The following is an 18,875-nucleotide window of genomic DNA, read 5'->3' as shown; positions in this document are numbered from 1 at the left end:
TTTAGTATGAAGTATTATATCGAAATACAAAAATTATCAATGTTGATATTACTAATGAGAGCCTATATTTCTTGAGCACCTAATCCTAAATTACCCACTAATTTCACTGGGAACTTGAAAATCTGAGATAAGCAATAGTTACTTGAACCTCAAGGTCAAATGAGTCATCAATCAGGTTGGTAAAAACCAAGGCATAGTCTGAGAAATCTTTTTTTTATAATTAATTAATTAATTAATTAATTAATTTTTGGCTGCATTGTGTCCTTGTTGCTGCGCACGGGCTTTCTTTAGTTGCAGCGAGCGGGGGCTACTCTTCATTGCGGTGCATGGGCTTCTCATTGCGGTGGCTGCTCTTGTTGCGGAGCACGGGCTCTAGGCGTGCGGGCTTCAGTAGCTGTGGCACATGGGCTCAGTAGTTGTGGCTCGTGGGCTCTGGAGCGCAGGCTCAGTACTTGTGGCGCACGGGCTTAGTTGCTCCGCGGCATGTGGGATCTTCCCAGACCAGGGCTCAAACCTGTGTCCCCTGCATTGGCAGGTGGATTCCTAACCACTGTGCCACCAGGGAAGCCCTATCCTGAGAAATCTTAAGAGCTGAACAAAATTAACAAGTGGCCTAAATTTAATGAAATCTAATTGCAAAGACTGTGTGTGTATTTTTTTTTTTTAATTATGCTCTGGAAAGCAAGTGGTTTTGGACTTGCCTCTCCTGAGAACCCAAATCTGTATGCAATAAATTTCAGCCCTCACAAATGTTTAACTTGGGCTTCCCTGGTGGCGCAGTGGTTGAGAATCTGCCTGCCAATGCAGGGGACACAGGTTCAAGCCCTGGTCCAGGAAGATCCCACATGCCGTGGAGCAACTAAGCCCGCGAGCCACAACTACTGAGCCCGTGTGCCACAACTACTGAAGCCCGTGCGCCTAGAGCCCGTGCTCTGCAACAAGAGAAGCCACCGCAATGAAGAGTAGCCCCCGCTCGCCGCAACTAGAGAAAGCCTGCGTGCAGCAACGAAGACCCAACACAGCCAAAAATAAATAAATAAATAAATTTAAAAAAAAAAAGAATGTGGATCAACCATAGAGCTTTTTCAGAGCAAGGATTGTCTGCTCAACAATATTCCAGGCTACCAAGGCCACAGAGGAAGAATAAAATAAGACCACCTACCTCAAGCCGCTTACAAGAAGAGTCAAACTTCATGAATCAACAGCCACCACCAGACCGCACGTAACGGAGTGTTAAGTGGAGAGAAATACAAACAGGCCTCTACGGAGCAGAGCTGCTCGGGGCGGCTGGGGTGGCCGAGGGGGACACAGGCCTGTGCTGGGCCTGGGAGGATAGGACTTACACATGTGAAGGGGTGAGGAGCGGGCCTTCCAGGAAAGGGGCAGAACACGACCCAGGATGCTATGGCCTCTGTGGGCCCACGAGCAGAGGGGCCGATGTGGATAAAGGAGGAAGTGAGTACGGTGGGTGGCGTGGCATTAGCGAAGTGAGTTTAGGTTTGATGTTGCAGAAGGAAGAGGGGAGGTTTCTCATCCCTGGAGTTTTTGCTTGTTCAATCCTTATGTCACCTGAGCTCGGGGGACTTATGCTATAGACCAGCACCTCCTCTCCTGGCTTAAGTGACACTGCCCTCTGTGGTCCCACCTCTGCTTTCTTCTCCCATCACCCTGTCAACTGCGGCATCTGTCCCCAGGGTTCCACCATCGGCCCCCTTTTCTGCCTCTGGTACCTCTCACACAGACACTTCTGCCATGTCCTTGGCTTCAGCCAGGCCCTGTTATCATAGGATCCCCAAATACATGCCTCCAGCCAGATCTTTCCTGAGCTTGGATTCAAATATCCAGCAGCTCTGGTTTTGTCCAACTGAATATCCCACGGGTGTTTCAAACCCAACCTCTTCAGCCTCCTCCTTCAGCCCAGACTTGACCCGTCCCTACCTCTAATCAGTCATGGAGGCCTGTTGATTTTATCTCAACGTTTCTGGAATCCATTTGTCCTTTCCACTTCTACCGCTCCCCCTTGATTTGGGCCTTCAAGATGAACTTGTGTTGATGAGGAAAACAGCGGTCTCATAACTGACATTTCTTCCTCAAGAGATGGTTCCCCCACCTCACATCCCAAACCCGCCCTCTAGTCTCCAAACCACTTCACGGTGATAGTTTAAAAGCGGAGACTGATCACTACTCCCCTCCTCAAGAGCACACCATTGTCTACCACACAAAGTCTCAGCCCGAATGTGCAAACAGGCCCTTCTGTAGACCTCCTTCCCCGTTCCTATTCCAGCCTCCTTTCCCAGAGCCCACACCCAGGCCACTTGGATGGCCTGGATCATAACACTGGGAGTTTTTCAAAGGTGCAACACTCTCTGTCTCCCCTGTATGCTTCTGCACACAAGGGCAGCTCCAGCAACCCCAGCTCATCAACACTCTGCCCAGGCGCCAGCTCTGCCTGTGGGCTTTCCTAACCCCAGGCTGGATGAGGGCGCCCCAGCTCCCACCTACCCTGGCCTTGCCTCCCCATCACACTTCTCTCCTGGGGCCCTGACCCTTGGTGATGAGCTCACTTCCCACCACACCCGGCTGCTTTAAGGGCAGGGGCTGTGTGGCATGCAAGTTCCTATGTCTAAGATGACATGTGGCATATAAAATAATCATACACCTAATCATGATTTACTGAACAAATAGTTCTTTAGGCCCAGACGTACGGCACCAATTTCCTTCTGTTCTGCCAGGTTAAGGGAAAAAAAGAAATAATGGTTTGCAAGTCGGGAAGTCTGGCTGTTAATATTTGCTCTATACCATGAGCAATGTGGCCATGCCCAAGACATTCAGCTACTCAGGGTCATTTTCCTCATAAATAAGGGTGGGTGGGAGACGATTTCCTGTCTCTCTACCTCTCAGGAAAAAAAGAGAGTCGATAATGATCAAATGGGCAGTAGCTGAATGATGCTTTGAAAAGGCAAACCACGCACATTAAAGTACCAGCAATATTTGAACTAAAGAACACACATAAGGATTATAATTTAGTAATATATATATATATATTTCTATCTTATAATTGATTTTAATGCAATCTTTGAAAACAGAAAAGGAAATTAATATTTTTGGTTACATTTCTGGGATTCTTCCAACTGCTTTATTAAGAGCTTTAATTAGATTTAGATTATAATGGGTTTGGAATTAAAAGTTCTATTTCTTGAGTACAACATCTGCACCATGAATTTGGTTAACATTCACAAAAAAGTGTTATAAAATGTTACATCATGCCTTGGACTCTTTAGGGGTCCAATCTTAAAGTTTTATCTCAGGTCTTCCTTTAAAACTATTAATAATGCTAATAGTTTTACACCTAGAGTATGCCATCTAAAAAAACTAAAAGCTCCATGTTTGCGAAACGGACATAGTTTGGTACTGATGACATTTTATCCGGAGGCCAAGTAGAGGACTCTAAAGCAATGGTGTTCCCTGATCTATTACAAGGGCCCTATGGGAACTGACCACAAACTTGGAATAGCTGATTCCCTGGAGAAGCCCTGGATGAGGAATGAGCAGTTCCAGCTCTACCACTGACTATGGGACTTTAGGCACATCACTCAACTTCTCTACACTTGTGTCTTTGTCCATAAAAGTGGGGGTATAATCTCTACAAGTTCTAATGCTAAGAAATTCTGTAATTCCTCTGGACTATGTTTTGCTTCGTGCTAAAGATCCAGCAGTGTGCTGAAGTCACCAACAAACAGATCCTGTGACGTCACCTCGTGTCACGGCCTCATGCAGATGTCAGGAAGGTGGCCTGCTGGTTGCTGGACAGAGAACAAAAGAGCAGCAATTTCCATCAAAGAGGGCAGAAGAAACGCTTCCAGAATCCACAGAAGCCCAGCCTCCCACAATGCTGCAAAACCATAAATGGCTGAGAAGGAACAGCAGCCAAAATGCCAGCTTGATACCCATTTATAAGGCCTGGAACCCTGCTGTGAGCAGCCTTTGGTCTGACCAGAGACAGAGGTAGACTTGCAATGGCCTCAGACAACCCCAGGACCTCCTCAGTCATCCATCAAGTGAGAGGCTGCTGGGCCCACACTGATCTTTGCAGCCACATCTGCCAAGTATCATACCACTGTTTATAAAGTCATATTTTAAAAAGCGGCAGTACCAGCAGAATCCTATCATGAGCAGAGACAATTTTAACATGGATTCAGATTCGCCAACCGTTAATGCATAACCACTCCATATTTAAGAAAACCTAAAAAACAAATAGCATTTCAACATCCAAAAATGGGAGGTCTGATTTAATGATGATAAATCTATACAATAGAATACTACACACCCATTAAAATAATTATGTAGATATATTACACTTATTGTTATAGAGAGATACGCAGGACATAAATATGTGCTCTATTTGTTTCTCACTGCAGTCTCCCCGACACTTAGAACAGTGACTGACCAGCACATAGTAGATGCTCAACAAAGATTTGCTGAATGAATACATGAATGGAAGACATTAGTACAAGGAAGAAGCAAATTAAAAGTATGCATCCCATTTTTGTAAAGATATACCTATGGCACAGAAAAAGTATGGAATTGCAAATAATCAAAACATCAATACAGACATTGCTAAGTGGTGGGATGACAGGGGAATTTTACTTTTTGTCTGGAGTCGATACTATTGTTATAGTACTTTTGATGATGAATATTTACTACTTTTGTAAATGAAGTTACTGCTATGCAACAAATAGGAATATTTGACAGAAATTTGTAAAAACTGGTAAAACGATTAATTAGTACAATTAATTAGTACATCCTCCCCCCAGCTGCCAAAACACCCCAGCATTATAAAGGAATACATACTTATTTGTATTATTCTGTGGATTTTGAGCTCAACTAGTTAGCAGATCATGTAATAAAGTTATTGTCAGGAGTGTCGATTAGAGAAAAAACACACAACCTAAAAGTTGAGAATTATGTTTTATTTGGGGAACTTACTGAGGACTATAGGCCAGGAGTCAGCCTCTCAGATACTCTGAGGATCTGCTCCAAAGAGGTGAGGGAGGAGCCTGGATATATAGGAGTTTCTGTTGGAAAAACAACAACAACATGTAGCAGAACATCGCAAGATCACTGCTAATCTCGAAAAATAGACATCTCAAGTTAATGATTTTAGTGCTTTTCTAGGTATGGGCAGATGCAAGAGTCTGGGCTCCTTGAAATTATTCCTCCGATATGTATCTTAACTATGTAGGGCCAGTATCCAGTTTTTCTCCACCCTGAATTCCCCTCAGGGCTCACCGCAGGGGCAGCTGCAGTGGATGAGGGCTTGATGGTGGACAACATTCACTGTTTACTGGAATGGCAGGCAACACTTTTTGTCTGCAGGAGTAACCTAGCTATACTTGCCACCACGGATGTAAGCTAATGGTCATGGGGCTGGGGGTGGGGCGTTAAAGGGGAAAAAAATTGTGTAACATCTGCTGGTCAGGCAGCAATCACGTTCTCTTAGCTTGGGAAAACCAGTATATGCAATATTGTCGCAAGACTTTTCCCGCTGCGCACAAACCCAAACAGAGTTAAGAAGGGAGTCAGTCCCCGACCTTGTGGGCACCTGGCGCGGCTGAACCCTGCCTATAAAAAAAAGCGAGGCACACCTGTGTGCCAGTGTGCCAGGAACACATGTCACCTGGGCTCAGTGACCCCTCCACCTCTGAACCTCCTCCTCTGTGGCTCCGCCTAACGTGGGCAGGAGAAAGAAAAGACAGCATTATAATTTGCTGCTCTGCCCTGGGGATTTTTCTCTTTCTCCAGCTGGAACTCTCAGCTGGGACTCCTTGTATTTTCTTTTTTGTTACTTCCCGTCCTTCCCACATCTCAGCTCACCTCCTCACTTGAGCAGGTACTATTTTCAAAACGCATCAGTACAGACCCAGAATGCACCGCCCACATGCAATAAGTAGTATCTGTGTTTAATTCTAGCGGGAGAATTCGGAGGAGCTGGCAACAGTTTAGAACGCGTTGAGCAGTCTAAGGTCAACGGCCAGGCTGGCTGGTATGGTGATCCTTTTCCTTCAGAGACTGCTTGTTTGGGTAAAGGTAAGCTCTGATGTCTGAACGGCCTGTTAATTAAAGCCTGGGGTCAGGAAGCCTCCCAGGACTTTCCATAAGAGTGTAACCACTGGCTTCATTCGGAATGGTCTGGCTTCAGCTATGCAGCCTCTCGCCTGTAGGAAGCTTCATCACCTATCGGCAAACCTGCTGGGACCCGGGCCAGCCCAGGTGAACTCCGAAGAGAGCCGCAGATTGCCATTGGCAGGAAATCAATCCTGGAAATGTACTTTCCATAGCAGAAGAATCTGATAACCAAGAAAAGCCGGGTTGGTGCACTGTGTAAGGAGTTCGGCGTTTCCTAGCAATTCAACGTTAACCCCTTTGCAGCTAATGCTGTACACTCCCCTGGTGGTCCCAAGACCTCGGCTTTTTATTTGCTACCAAGAATCAAGCAGGTTGCTTCATTCTCAGTTTCTCTTTAGACAGCCTCAAGGCCTTAGTTCAATTCCACATTGGCCATGAAGTTTTCTCCAGGTCATCTTCATTTCTTTCCTCCCAGAATGCTTACCTACCTACTCCACACGTTTCGGTTAGCAGAACGTCTGGACTTACGTGCTACTTCCCTGCTGTGTGTGCAGAGAGCCCTCCTGGGTTGCAAGTTCCCTGAGACAGAAACACGGACTTACCCATCCTTTATTCCTCCTATCAGCAATTATCAGAGGAAAGGTGGCCCAGAATGTGTCAATGGATGATTGTTCAAAAACAGAGTGAAAGAAGACTCTCCTTTGGCCCTCTTTGCTTCTAAAGGTAAAACCGGTGAGATTTTAGACAAGGAACATGTTAGGGATTTTTCAACAGGAAACAACATCTGACTTGGATGTTGTTTATCTGGGTGTAGTTCATCCACTTGGGAGGTATCCATAACAATATTTAAATTGTTCACCGGATTTCCAATCACCAGATGACTTTTAGTCTATTTCCTCCTATCATTGGTACTTTTGTGCCCAAGAATGCCTAAGCAAAGATGCAGGGAAGGGAGGCCGGGCAGAAGAAAAATAAAGTAAAAGAACATTGAGGCGGAAGAAAAATAAAGTAAAAGAACATTGGAGCAGGAGTTAGGAGACCTAGTTTTTTATTCTCATTGCATAGAAAAAAGCAGAACAGACTGTCCTCGTTCCCTGAACAAGCCACACACTTCGCATCGCCAAGTACCCCTCTACGCCTGGCAAACCCTGCTTCTCTCTCAAATCCAGGCTCAGCTATAACCTCCTCTGTGAAGTTTAGCAACAGACTCAAGCAGAATTAATCACAACCTGTTATATCCCCTTAGCCTTATGATGTAGCTGGTTGTACGTGTGCCTTCTTTATATTAAATTGTGAAATTCATTGAGTTGCACAAGGAAGTCACTCAAGACATTAAAAAAAATCTAAGTTTGTGTTACTTAACTGTGAGACTACCTGAGGCATGGAGAATTTTTTTCGAGTTTCCACTATTATCTTTTTTATGCATATAAAAATTTGCATTTTTAATTTTTTATAAATAATTTTTATTGAAGTATAGTTGATTTACAATGTTGTGTTAGTTTCAGCTGTACAGCAAAGTGATTCCGTTATACATACACACACATATATATATATATATTCTTTTTCAGATTTTTTTTCCATTATAGGTTATTAGAAGATATTAAATATAGTACCCTGTGCTATACAGTAGGCCCTTGTTGGTTATCTATTTTATATATAGTAGTGTGTACGTGTTTAATCCTGAACTCCCCTGCCCCGAGACACAGAGAACTGAAGTGATTTATTCACAGCTCTAAACCGAATCAGCCCTAAGGTAGGGGCACTGCTTCTGACTTTCGTGCTCAAGAGCCCAGCCACCTAGGTCTCCGAAAATGAAAGCCCATAAAACACAAATGGAATAGGAAGAGCTGGATAAGACGTGGGAACCTGTGTGCCTGTGAGCTGACAGCAGGCTAGGAATCCTGGCTCCCGCTGGGACATCTGGCTATGTTTTCCAGAGCCCTCTCCCAGGACATTCCAGGAGGCTCTCCTAAGGGAACCCCTCTCCACTATGGCCTTTTCTACAATATGAAGGAGAAACTCATAATCAGTAGCTGATCTGGTTAAAAATCCTTAGTTATTCCACAGGCGAGTTTCATTGGAAAAGTTGATTATTCAGTTCAGACCAACAGCTGTGAAATGTCGCACTGCTCTGGTCTTCATCTCCATCCTATTACAACCGGGCTTGCAACAAGGCGGTAGTGGTTTCTCACTCAGGGTTACTCGAGCTTCAGGATCTCAGATTTGACGTTCCTCCTTCCTGATCACAACGCTCCTAATTTCCACCTGGACTATTTCCTCACCCCAGCTCACACGCTCCGGGCTCCTCATAACCCCCAGCCCTTCTGTCTTACTTCACCTGCTTCACTTGCCCCACTGCCATCCCAACGTGCCAGCCCCTTTGCTTCTACCCTGGAGTACTCCACGCCTGCCACCCAGCCCCACCCTGATGACATCGAATTTTTCTGTTTCCCTCACCAGTACTGTGTACTGCTTTAAAAAGGCATCAACATTATGAGACCATGTTGTATCCGTGCCTTTTAACCTCAACAAGACTTCACTTTATCCATCTGGAGATCCCATCAGCATCTTAAGCTTTGTGCGTTTAAAACCAAACCTCTGCTGGGACTTCCCTGTCAGTCCAGTGGTTAAGACTTCGCACTTCTACTGCAGGGGGCGTGGGTTCCATCCCTGGTCAGGGAACTAAGATTCCACACGCTGAGCGGCGCAGCCAAAAAAAGTAAATAAAAAACAAACAAAAAATCAAACCTCGGCTGTGCCTAGTTCTGTTACCAGTGTGACCAATCTCCTAGTCACCAAGCCTTGAAATCAAAGTGAAATTTCTCCTTTTCCTCCTTCCCTCACATTCCAGTCATCAAATCCTGCCCTCCCTCCTTTTTTTTTTAATTGCAGTATATTCCTTCTCTCACTCCCCTGCAGGCTGGTACACTGTCCCAGCTAAACCATGATGATAACCTCCTAACAGACCTTGCCTCCTCCAATCTCTGGCCACAGTTCCGTCTCATTTGATTTAGCTAAAGTTCAGCTCTGATGAGGATAATGCCCCAAAGCTGCCAGGAGCCCTCTCCTCTCTGCCAAGTAAAGCTCAAATCCCTGAGGCTGCCGTCAAAGTCTTCCCTGCCCTGATCCACATCCTCAACATTATCCACTGTCGATTTCATGAAGAATGAAACAGAGTGAAGGGAACAGAACATGTCAGGGTGCACCTCACACATTAAGGATAAGTACTGTCATGAAACTCCTGGTTCCTAAAATAAAATAGATCTCTTACTAAGGGTCACGTTAATGTTTGAAAACCACGGATCTATATACCATTTACTATTCCTAAACATGCCCTGTGACTTTCTCTTTCATTCTGAAATTACAAAATACTTCAAATATGCAGAAAAGTATAAAGGATGATACGACAAACAATTGCTTGTCAAATCTTATGTCATATTTACATAAAAATAAAATCTTGTCAGATTTTATTTAAAAAAATTTTTTTAAAGGTATTTTTTAAAAAATTTATTTAATTTATTTATTTTTGGCTGCGTTGGGTCTTTGTTGCTGTGCATGGGCTTTCTCTGGTTGCGGTGAGTGGGGGCTACTCTTCGTTGCGGTGCGCGGGCTTCTCATTGTGGTGGCTTCTCTTGTTGCAGAGCATGGGCCCTAGGCGCCCGGGGTTCAGGAGTTGTGGCTCACGGGCCCTGGAGTGAAGGCTCAGTAGTTGTGGCGCACGGGCTTAGTTGCTCCGCAGCATGTGGGATCTTCCCGGACCAGGGTTCAAACCCACGTCCCCTGCATTGGCAGGCAGGTTCTTAATCACTGTGCCACCAGGGAAGCCCTACTTCAGATTTTAAAATACATTCATGATCCAGAGAAAACTCTAATTTGAAAAGATACATCCAGTGTTCATAGCATTACTATTCACAATAGCCAAGACATGGAAACAACCTAAATGTCCATCAACAGATGAATGGATAAAGAAGATGAGGTAAATATACAATGGAATACTACTCAGCCATAAAAAAGAATGAAATAATACCATTTGCAGCAACATGGATGGATCTAGAGATTATCATACTAAGTGACGTAAACCAGAAAGACAAACACCATATGATATTACTTATATGTAGAATCTAAAATATGCTACAAATGAATTTATTTACAAAACAGAAACAGACTCCCAGACATAGAAACAAATGTATGGTTACCAAAGGGGAAAGGGGCGGGGGAGGGATAAATTAGGAGTTTGGGATTAGCAGACACAAACTACTATACATAAAATAGATAAGCAACAAGGTCTTACTGTATAGCACAGGGAACTATATTCAATATCCTGTAATAAACCATAATGGAAAAGAATATGAAAAAGAATGTATATATATATATATTCAGATACATATATATATATATATATATGTATCTGAATCACTTTGCTGTTCACCAGAAACTAACACAACATTGTAAATCAACTATACGTCAATTAAAAAAAATATATATGCATGTATATAAATATAAATATATGCATGTACGTATATATGTGTATGTGTGTGTATATATATGTATTACTGTACGCGTGCCTGTATGTATCATCTATGTCTATAATGCAGGTAACTGGGACCTAGCCTCCTATAATCACTCATTCCTTTCCTTCCTCCCCAGCAGCAGCCACTATACACTGAACCTGGTGTTTTTCATTCCGTTTTCTTATGAAAACATTATGAGATTATAAAATTATATAACTACATGTAATAATATAATAAAAAATCATAAAATTAAAAATCCAGGGCTTCCCTGGTGGCGCAGGGGTTAAGAACCTGCCTGCCAATGCAGGGGACATGGGTTCGAGCCCTGGTCTGGGAAGATCCCACATGCCACGGAGCAACTAAGCCCACGTGCCACAACTACTGAGCCTGCGCTCTTAAGCCCACGAGCCACAACTACTGAGCCTGCGCTCTAAAGCCCGCGAGCCACAACTACTGCAGCCCATGCACCTAGAGCCCATGCTCCACAACAAGAGAAGCCACCACAGTGAGAAGCCCGCGCACCGCAATGAAGAGTAGCCCCCGCTCGCGGCAACTAGAGAAAAGCCCGCGCGCCGCAACGAAGACCCAATGCAGCCAAAAATAAATAAATTAATGTTAAAAATTAAAAATAAATAAATAAAAATAAAAATCCATAAACTATATATATTGTTTTGGATATTTTTAACCTTTATATAAATTTTGCACCTAACCTCCTGCAGCCTTCTTTCTTTCATTTAATGTTTTGTGTTTTTTCCACATTAATTGCTACATGATTCTCTAATTGATTCACTTTCTCTGCTGAATATTTTCCAAATACCCCAATTTATTTGTCCATCCTCCTGTGGACGGACATGCAGGTTATTTCCTGTATTTGCTATGACGAACAAGGCTGCAGTGTGGTCTTCTTAGCTGTGTGCCTACAATGGGGATTCCCCTTCAGGTCTTGGGCCAGGCTGTTCCCTTTACCTGGAAGGGCCTCCTCCCTATCTCTACCTTAGAAAACCTCACCCATTCCTGAAGGCACCTCTCAGAGGGTGATTCCTCCACACCTTCCAATCTACCCAAAACAATATCCCTTCTCCTGCAACCTGCAAGTTTGTGTCACAAAATGATGTCATCACATATAACTTTGTCCTGTGGTTGTTTGGGTACTTCTATATCCCTAGCAGGCCTTACGGGCAAGCACTGTCTCATGTGGCATTAAATTCCCTCCCCCCAACTTGCAGCCTGGCACGTAGATTTGCCCAGAGTAGACCCTCAATGAGTGAATGTGGAGTCCACTGAGCTTTCCTTCTTTCTTTTGCTACTAAGTACTGCTATCACCACGGTATGACTTATATCTAATGACAAAGGTATATACCTAAAGGGTGCTACCTTCCCATGAATTACCATTTCACCACCAAGAGAAGCCTGTCTCTACCGTCCACACTCTGTGCTGGGAGAAAACGGATGTAGAGGGGGACACTCTCAGCTTGATAACCACCTGGGGCCAAATGCCTGTGGGCAGCTGCTTGTGCATAAAGATCAAGGAAAATATTCTTCCTCCTCTCTTCAAAGCTCCCAAGATACCACGTTTATGCCAAAAATTTTATAAGAATTTTGTTCAGGGAGTTCCCTGGTGGCCAAGTGGTTAGGATTCCGGGCTTTCACTGCCATGACCTGGGTTCAACGCCTGGTCGGGGAACAGAGGTCCCACAAGCCGTGTGGTGTAAAAATAATTTTGTTCAGAACTAATAGCAAACATTGGGCAGATAACAGTGTTACCAAAACACGGGTTGGGGGGGTGAGGATGGGGCTATTTTTGAGCTTGGTGCTGTGCTTTTTCAGTCAACCTATGCTCATTGCCATCAGCGTAGACAGGACTTAGAGAGAAAGTATGCTTCTCCTCCCTTCACCTCGCCCCTGCAACTTTAGCAATGATCGTGCAACTTTAGTCTGGGGAGAGAGTCGCAAACAGCATGTGTGTTTTCAGTGGCTGCTGGTGCGGCTTCAGAATCCTCGCCTGGGGCCAGGATCTTGAAGGGGCAAAGGTGCCTGATACCTACAGATGTTCATCTCCCTTCCAAGTTCAGTGTCGTGGAGGTGGGGGCATGGTGATGGATTTCTTCCTGATTCCAAAGTAGAGATTCATGCTCATTGTACTTCTTTTTGATTAGACATGGAAAAGGTTAAAAAATGAGATGTGAAAAAAATCAACTCAAGAATCACTGCTGCAAACCTCTTTCAATTTTTTTCCTGAGTACAAAGTAGTGGCTTAAATGATGGTAAGTTGATACCTCTGTATACCAGCCTCATAAATTAGTAATCTAACATGTCCAGATCACAGGATTTTTATAAGCAGCTCACCATTCCATGCCCTATGACCTACCAGATAAAGAAAAACAGAAGTAAGTACTCTTGAGCTGCACTGCCTAGTTTTGGGTTGACAGAAAGCTCAGCTGAAGCCCTGAAAATCCCAGTCTTATGGAGTTTAAAACATGTATTGGAAATGGGCTAAACAACAACATGCAAACTTAGGTGTAATTAAAAAATCAAACTCCTGACTGTTGTTTCTAGGTTATGGAGTTTGACTGTAGAAAGGGCCAAGTATAAGAACAACCCTTTCTCTTTACTGTAATATAACCTCAAGTCTCAGATGACATCTGATTATAATCTGTGCAAAGTGCTACCGGAGTGCCTGGATTGTTTTTCCAATTGAGTTGAAATGCCCATGTCCACAGTTTCTGCGTCAGCTGCCCACCACTCATGAACTTTACAGATACACACCACGTGATCATTGCCCGGGCCTCGCCACATATCATCTGGGGGCCCTGGACGATCTAGATACCGACTGTAATCACAGCCGAGAGACAGACAACTCCTTCCAGGCCTTGCTCAAATCTCATCTTCTCAAGGAGGTGCAGACAAAAAATGTTGCCTGCCATTCCAGTAAACAATGAATGCTGTCCACCACCAAGCCATCATTCACTGCAGACACCCCTACAGTGAGCCTTGAGGGGAATTCAGGGTGGAGAAAAACAGGATACTGGCCCTACAGAGTTAAGATGTACATCTACGGAATAATTTCAATGAGCCCAGGCTCTTGTATCTTCCCATAGATAGAAAAACACTGAAATCATTAACTTGAGATGGCTGGTTTTTGTGACTAGCAGTGATCTTTTGATGTTCAACTGTGTGTTTTGTTTTGTTTTGTTTTGAGCAAAAACTCCCATATATCCTGGCTCCTGCCTTACCTCTTTAGAGCAGATCCTCAAAGCTGTCTGAGAGGCTATATCCTGGGCTATAGTCAGCCCTCGGTGAGGTCCCTGAATAAAACTTAACTTGCAACTTTTAGGTTGTGCGTTTTTCTTCAGTCAACAGGGGCCTCCCCACTGCCCTATTGATCTAATACTGCATTTGCACCCTCCCGAGCTCTCTAGAACCCTGATACTCTGCTTTACTCTTTTTTTGGTTTTCTATTGTACTTTTCACCTTGTGACCTAATATATTATAGTCTTTCTCAAATTTTTTAAAAAATTGTGGTACATACACCTAACATAAAATTTCCCATCTTAACCGTTTTTAGCTGTACAGTTCAGTAGTTAAGTACATTCACATTGTTGTACAACCATCACCAACATCCATTTCCAGATCTCCCTTCATCTTGCAAAACTGAAATTCTATACCCAGTAAACAACAATTCTCCAGTTCCCACTTCCTCCAGCCCCTGGCAAACATCCTTCTACTTTCTGTCTCTATGAATTTGACTACTCCAGGTACCTCATATAAGTGGAATCATACAGCATTTGTCTTTTTGTGTCTTATTTCACTTATTTCACTTAGCATAACGTCCTCCAGGTTCATCCATGTTGTAGACCATGTGTCAGAATATCCTTCCTTTTTAAGGCTGAATAATATTCATTGTATATATATACTATATGAATATGTATATACTCATCCATTGATGTACCTTTAGGGTGCTTCCACCTTTTAGACTATTGTGAATAACACTGCTATGAACGTAAGTGTACAAGTATTTCTTTAAGACTGCTTTCAGTTCTTATGGGTATATACTCAGAAGTGGAATTGCTGGATCATTGCTAATTCTATTTTTTAAGTTTTTGAGGAACTGCCATACCATTTTCTATAGTGACTGCACCATTTCACATTCTCACAATAGTGCACAAGAGTTCCAACTTCTCTGCATCCTTGTCAACACCTGTTATTTTCTGGCTATTGACTGTAGCCACTCTAATGGGTATGAGGTTAATATATTATTTTTATTTATTAAGTTTATTGTCTGTCCTAGCCCTGCTGCTGGCCCAGAATATAAGCCCCATTAGCAGAGGTATTTTTGTCTGTTTGTTCACTTATGTATCCCCTGGTACCTAGAACATTACTTGGCTTATACAATAAGTGCTCAGTAAATATTTATTGTAAGAATGAGTGAACAAATGGATGAATGAAAGAAAGACATACTAAAAGTATACTGGCTTTTACCTTCCTTGTTTCTATGTCAAAATCTCAATCTTGGCTTTGACCATCATATATATATATGAACCTCCATGGATGAACCTGGAGGACATTATGCTAAGAGAAAGAAGCCAGACACAAAAAGACAAATGCTGTATGATTCCACTTACTTGAGGTACCTAGAGTAGTCAAATACATGTATATATGTGTGTGTGTGTATGTATATATATATGTATATATATATATAGACCTTTATCTAAGCTACATAGGACATTTTTTTTTTGGCTGAGCCATGAGGCTTGTGGGATCTTAGTTCCCTGACCAGGGATCGAACCCGGGCCCCCTGCAGTGGAGGCGCAGAGTCCTAACCACTGGACCTCCAGGGAATTCCCCCTTAGCACCTTTTGAAAGCATTTGCTGAGTCTACTATGTGCCGTTATTATGTTCAATATTATTCAGATGGAAATTCTGAAGCACCTGGAATTTAATTTGTTTTTGACAGCTCACAAGAAATCCAAAAGAAAACCAAGGAGAGAACCCGTAGTACACAGAAAACTTAGTCATTACGTGGAATGGGGCTTATTTAATGCCCACAAGGTATCTCTGCTCAGCTGTAACAAAGATACCTCAAAATGAATACGACCCACAGAGAGAATTGAGCTTCCTCCACTAAACCTATTTCTATCCCAGGTTCCTTGTTCCTTTTCAGTAAATAGCTTCAGCCAGGTGCTCAAGTCAGAAACCAGAGAGATATTTTTCCCTCATCTTAACCTGGTGCTCCTCTTTATCTAGTCGCCAGTAATAGTTATTATAATAACTCAGTATAAGGAGCACTTATTCTACGCCGGGCACCGTTCTAAGTTCTTTGCATGTTATTAACTCACAATCATTCCTCACAACTCTATGACATGGGATTTATTCTTCCTACCTATTGTACAGATGAGGAAAGAGGTTAAGTGTCTTGCCCAAGGTCACCTAGACAGGAAGTAGTGGAGCCAGAATCCAGAACCAGGTAGGCTCACTCCAGAGGCCACGCCCTGAATGTCTACCCTATTCAGGAAGTGCTTTCTGTTCCAACCTCATTTATTGAACATCATTCTAAAATGCATCAGTTCACTTTCCTAAATGTGTAAGTGATAATTTTGATAATTCAGAACTATCCAGGTCCTTCCTCTCCTTCTGGATGTCAGTGGTCATGACACAGCTTGGATGATGGAGGTACCAATGGTCAAGATGACTGGACGGTGCCTGTGGTGAACCTAAGGATTTACTGGGAAGTTGTTCTTAAATAAAAGTTCCAACAGGACTTTATTTTCTTGTGTTTTGATGTTTTTGTCTTCAAAGTAGAATATGTCAGTAAATATTAGTTTAATTGAAGACTTTGATTAATCAAAGCTACCCTGAAGTAGATACACGGTCATTAATATCAACAAGCCACAGCCATTATAAACACCATCAAGAAACAGACAACTTCTTCTTTGAAGTTGTATTGATCTTGGAGGTAAAGTGAGCTGGAAGGCAGAAGGCCCAAATCCTACTCTCCTCAAATTAAATGAATCACATACTTACAAATAAACCACAATCCTTCTGGCACCAGTAGCGCCATCTGTAAACTGAGAATATTAAAGGCCAACAATTTGATATTTCTGAATTAAAGTTGAAGGAAAAAAAAAAAAAGAATGTCATTACAAGCCTAAGACAAGATGACTACAGGTCCAAAAAGTGTCACTTCCAAGTTTTAAGCTTATTCAGTGTCTAATAGCTAATTATATAAGCTCACCATCAAGTCAGCATTCAAATAAGATGATTTTAAACTCCAAAGAGTGTGTTCTCAAGTCCCAGGGTGCCAGGAGAAAACAAAAGACACAGTACCAGCCAGAAGCTATTCCAGCAAGTTCCACAGATCATATGGTCTTGGGAAGAGACAAGCACTTATTGTTACGAGAAAAATTCAAGGTCAGCACAGTACTTGCAGTTCCACTGCCCCAGTGCTCCCTTCCACAAAGGATTGTAGTATCTACTGAAAAGTTGCAATTATTCCCCAGCTCGCTATTTCAGCCTCACAGGCCACTTATCCACACCAGAAAATTCAAATACTTTGGACGTTCCTGAATAACAACAGCAAATGATGTTTTTTGGCTTATTTTTATATGATGTCCTAAAAGATGGAGAAAGTAAAGAATAATAGTAAGCCAGGAGTGATTTCAGCTTAAGTATGATTTTTAGATAAGCATTCCTAGATAAAAGTACACACTTAGGACAGGGATTCTAAACCTAGCCTGATTTTTTGAAAAATACCTTTAGAACACTTGGTCAATCTAATGCTTTCTTTGACCTATATGGTTTTCCCCCTCTCCCTTCCTCTGCCCTCACTATCCTGTTGAGACTTCTGAAATGGAAAAAGTACCTCTGCTGGTCCTTGCTGGTAAGTCAGAGCACTCCAAAATGAACTTTTTCTTGCAAGAAGACTTTTCTTGACTTTTTCTTGTAAAAGAATGTACCGTTGATTAAAACAAGAGAAAACCACACTCATGCACACCAGCCTGATCTTAACCTCCCAGACAGCAGCTCGGCATCCTCTGTTAACCATCCTGGAGACAGCCAGGCCTGCAGCAGGCCTTGCAGCTTCTGCCTGACCAGCTTATCAGACGGTAACAATTTCTGGTGACTACAGACAGGACCAAACCATTCCTTACAGCCCTGTACATTATCTATAATATGGTCATAAATACTTATAACATCTTCTGTCAAGGAAGTCCTGTTGCTTCACAGGCATTATCTTAATACCTTCCAAATGTCTTCAAAAGGATGTTAGTCAGCTGAGAGTGAGTTAATTATAACCAGGCACTAAATTTCTCCTCCTCGCATCTCATTAAACTACACTGAATCTAAATTCAGCTTAATACAACTGCTCTACCAGATTAGGAACTCCTAAAGGACAGGCTTTGGGCTCCCATTTCCTTTATATTCCCCTTGGGCATTAAACATTCTGGTTCTCCATAAAAAGGATGACCTTAATTAGTCTTACTGACTCACCAACCAAATTACAAACCCAATCTACAAACCCACTATGGGTTGGAAAGGGAGAGTCACGACCTCCAATTCCTCTGTGAACCATCAATGTTTAAAACATTTTCCCCATCATCTGTTTTGCAGAAAGGGTTTAGCATGCTTGAGTGGTAACACATCCCCTCCCTTTAATCTGATTCTTGGTGAAAGAGGAGAGCTGGTCCCTTGCTGTTAGGGACCTAATGTGACCACAGGCAGAAAGGCTCAAGAGATTTTAGTGTGGGAAGGGCTTTAAAGACCACTTACTTAGGAAAGGGCACAGAGGTGTCAACCCTAGGCCACACTCTTGGTAACTGGCTTCCTGGGGTCCCACACTGAGAGGCATTCAGGCCCCGGCGAGCTCCAGAGAAGATTCTGTGATCGATGTACAAGTCTGCCACCGCTCCTGGGGGACACCAGGCTCAGGAGGGGGCCGTGGCACAAAGCCATGTATTTGCCATCCCTGAGCTGACTCTATGATGAAGAGTTAGCAACTCACAGTCTACTGTTTTCCTTAGTTTTCCAAAAAGTAGAAGTCACAGCAATCATAAAAAATTATTTCAGGGACTTCCCTGGTGGTCCAGTGGGTAAGACTCTGTGCTCCCAATGCGCGGCCCAGGTTTGATCCCTGGTCGGGGAACTAGATCCCACATGCATGCTGCAACTAAGAAACTCGCACACTGCAACTAAGAAGTCCACATGCTGCAACTTTAAAAAAAAAAAAAAAAGATCCCACGT

General features: G+C 43.1%; 1 protein-coding gene across 2 annotated transcripts in view; it reads right to left on the bottom strand.

The window, feature by feature from the left end:
• The window catches only part of PAQR8 (progestin and adipoQ receptor family member 8), a 116,912-nt gene that overhangs the window by 9,632 nt on the left and 88,405 nt on the right, over positions 1 to 18,875 (bottom strand). The window contains exon 1 of one of the 2 annotated variants that reach the window (XM_007193870.3): positions 1,163 to 2,940. The exons of the other annotated variant lie outside the window; for it this stretch is intronic. The gene's annotated coding sequence lies outside the window, so the exon portion shown is untranslated. Of the gene's footprint in view, positions 1 to 1,162; positions 2,941 to 18,875 lie in introns of those variants that run through there. 2 annotated transcript variants of the gene reach the window in all.

This window comes from Balaenoptera acutorostrata, chromosome 10 (assembly GCF_949987535.1).
Source record: "Balaenoptera acutorostrata chromosome 10, mBalAcu1.1, whole genome shotgun sequence".
Classification (NCBI taxonomy): Eukaryota; Metazoa; Chordata; class Mammalia; order Artiodactyla; family Balaenopteridae; genus Balaenoptera; species Balaenoptera acutorostrata.
Note: the sequence above shows the minus strand (reverse complement) of the source record. Positions and strands in the feature narration are given on the sequence as shown.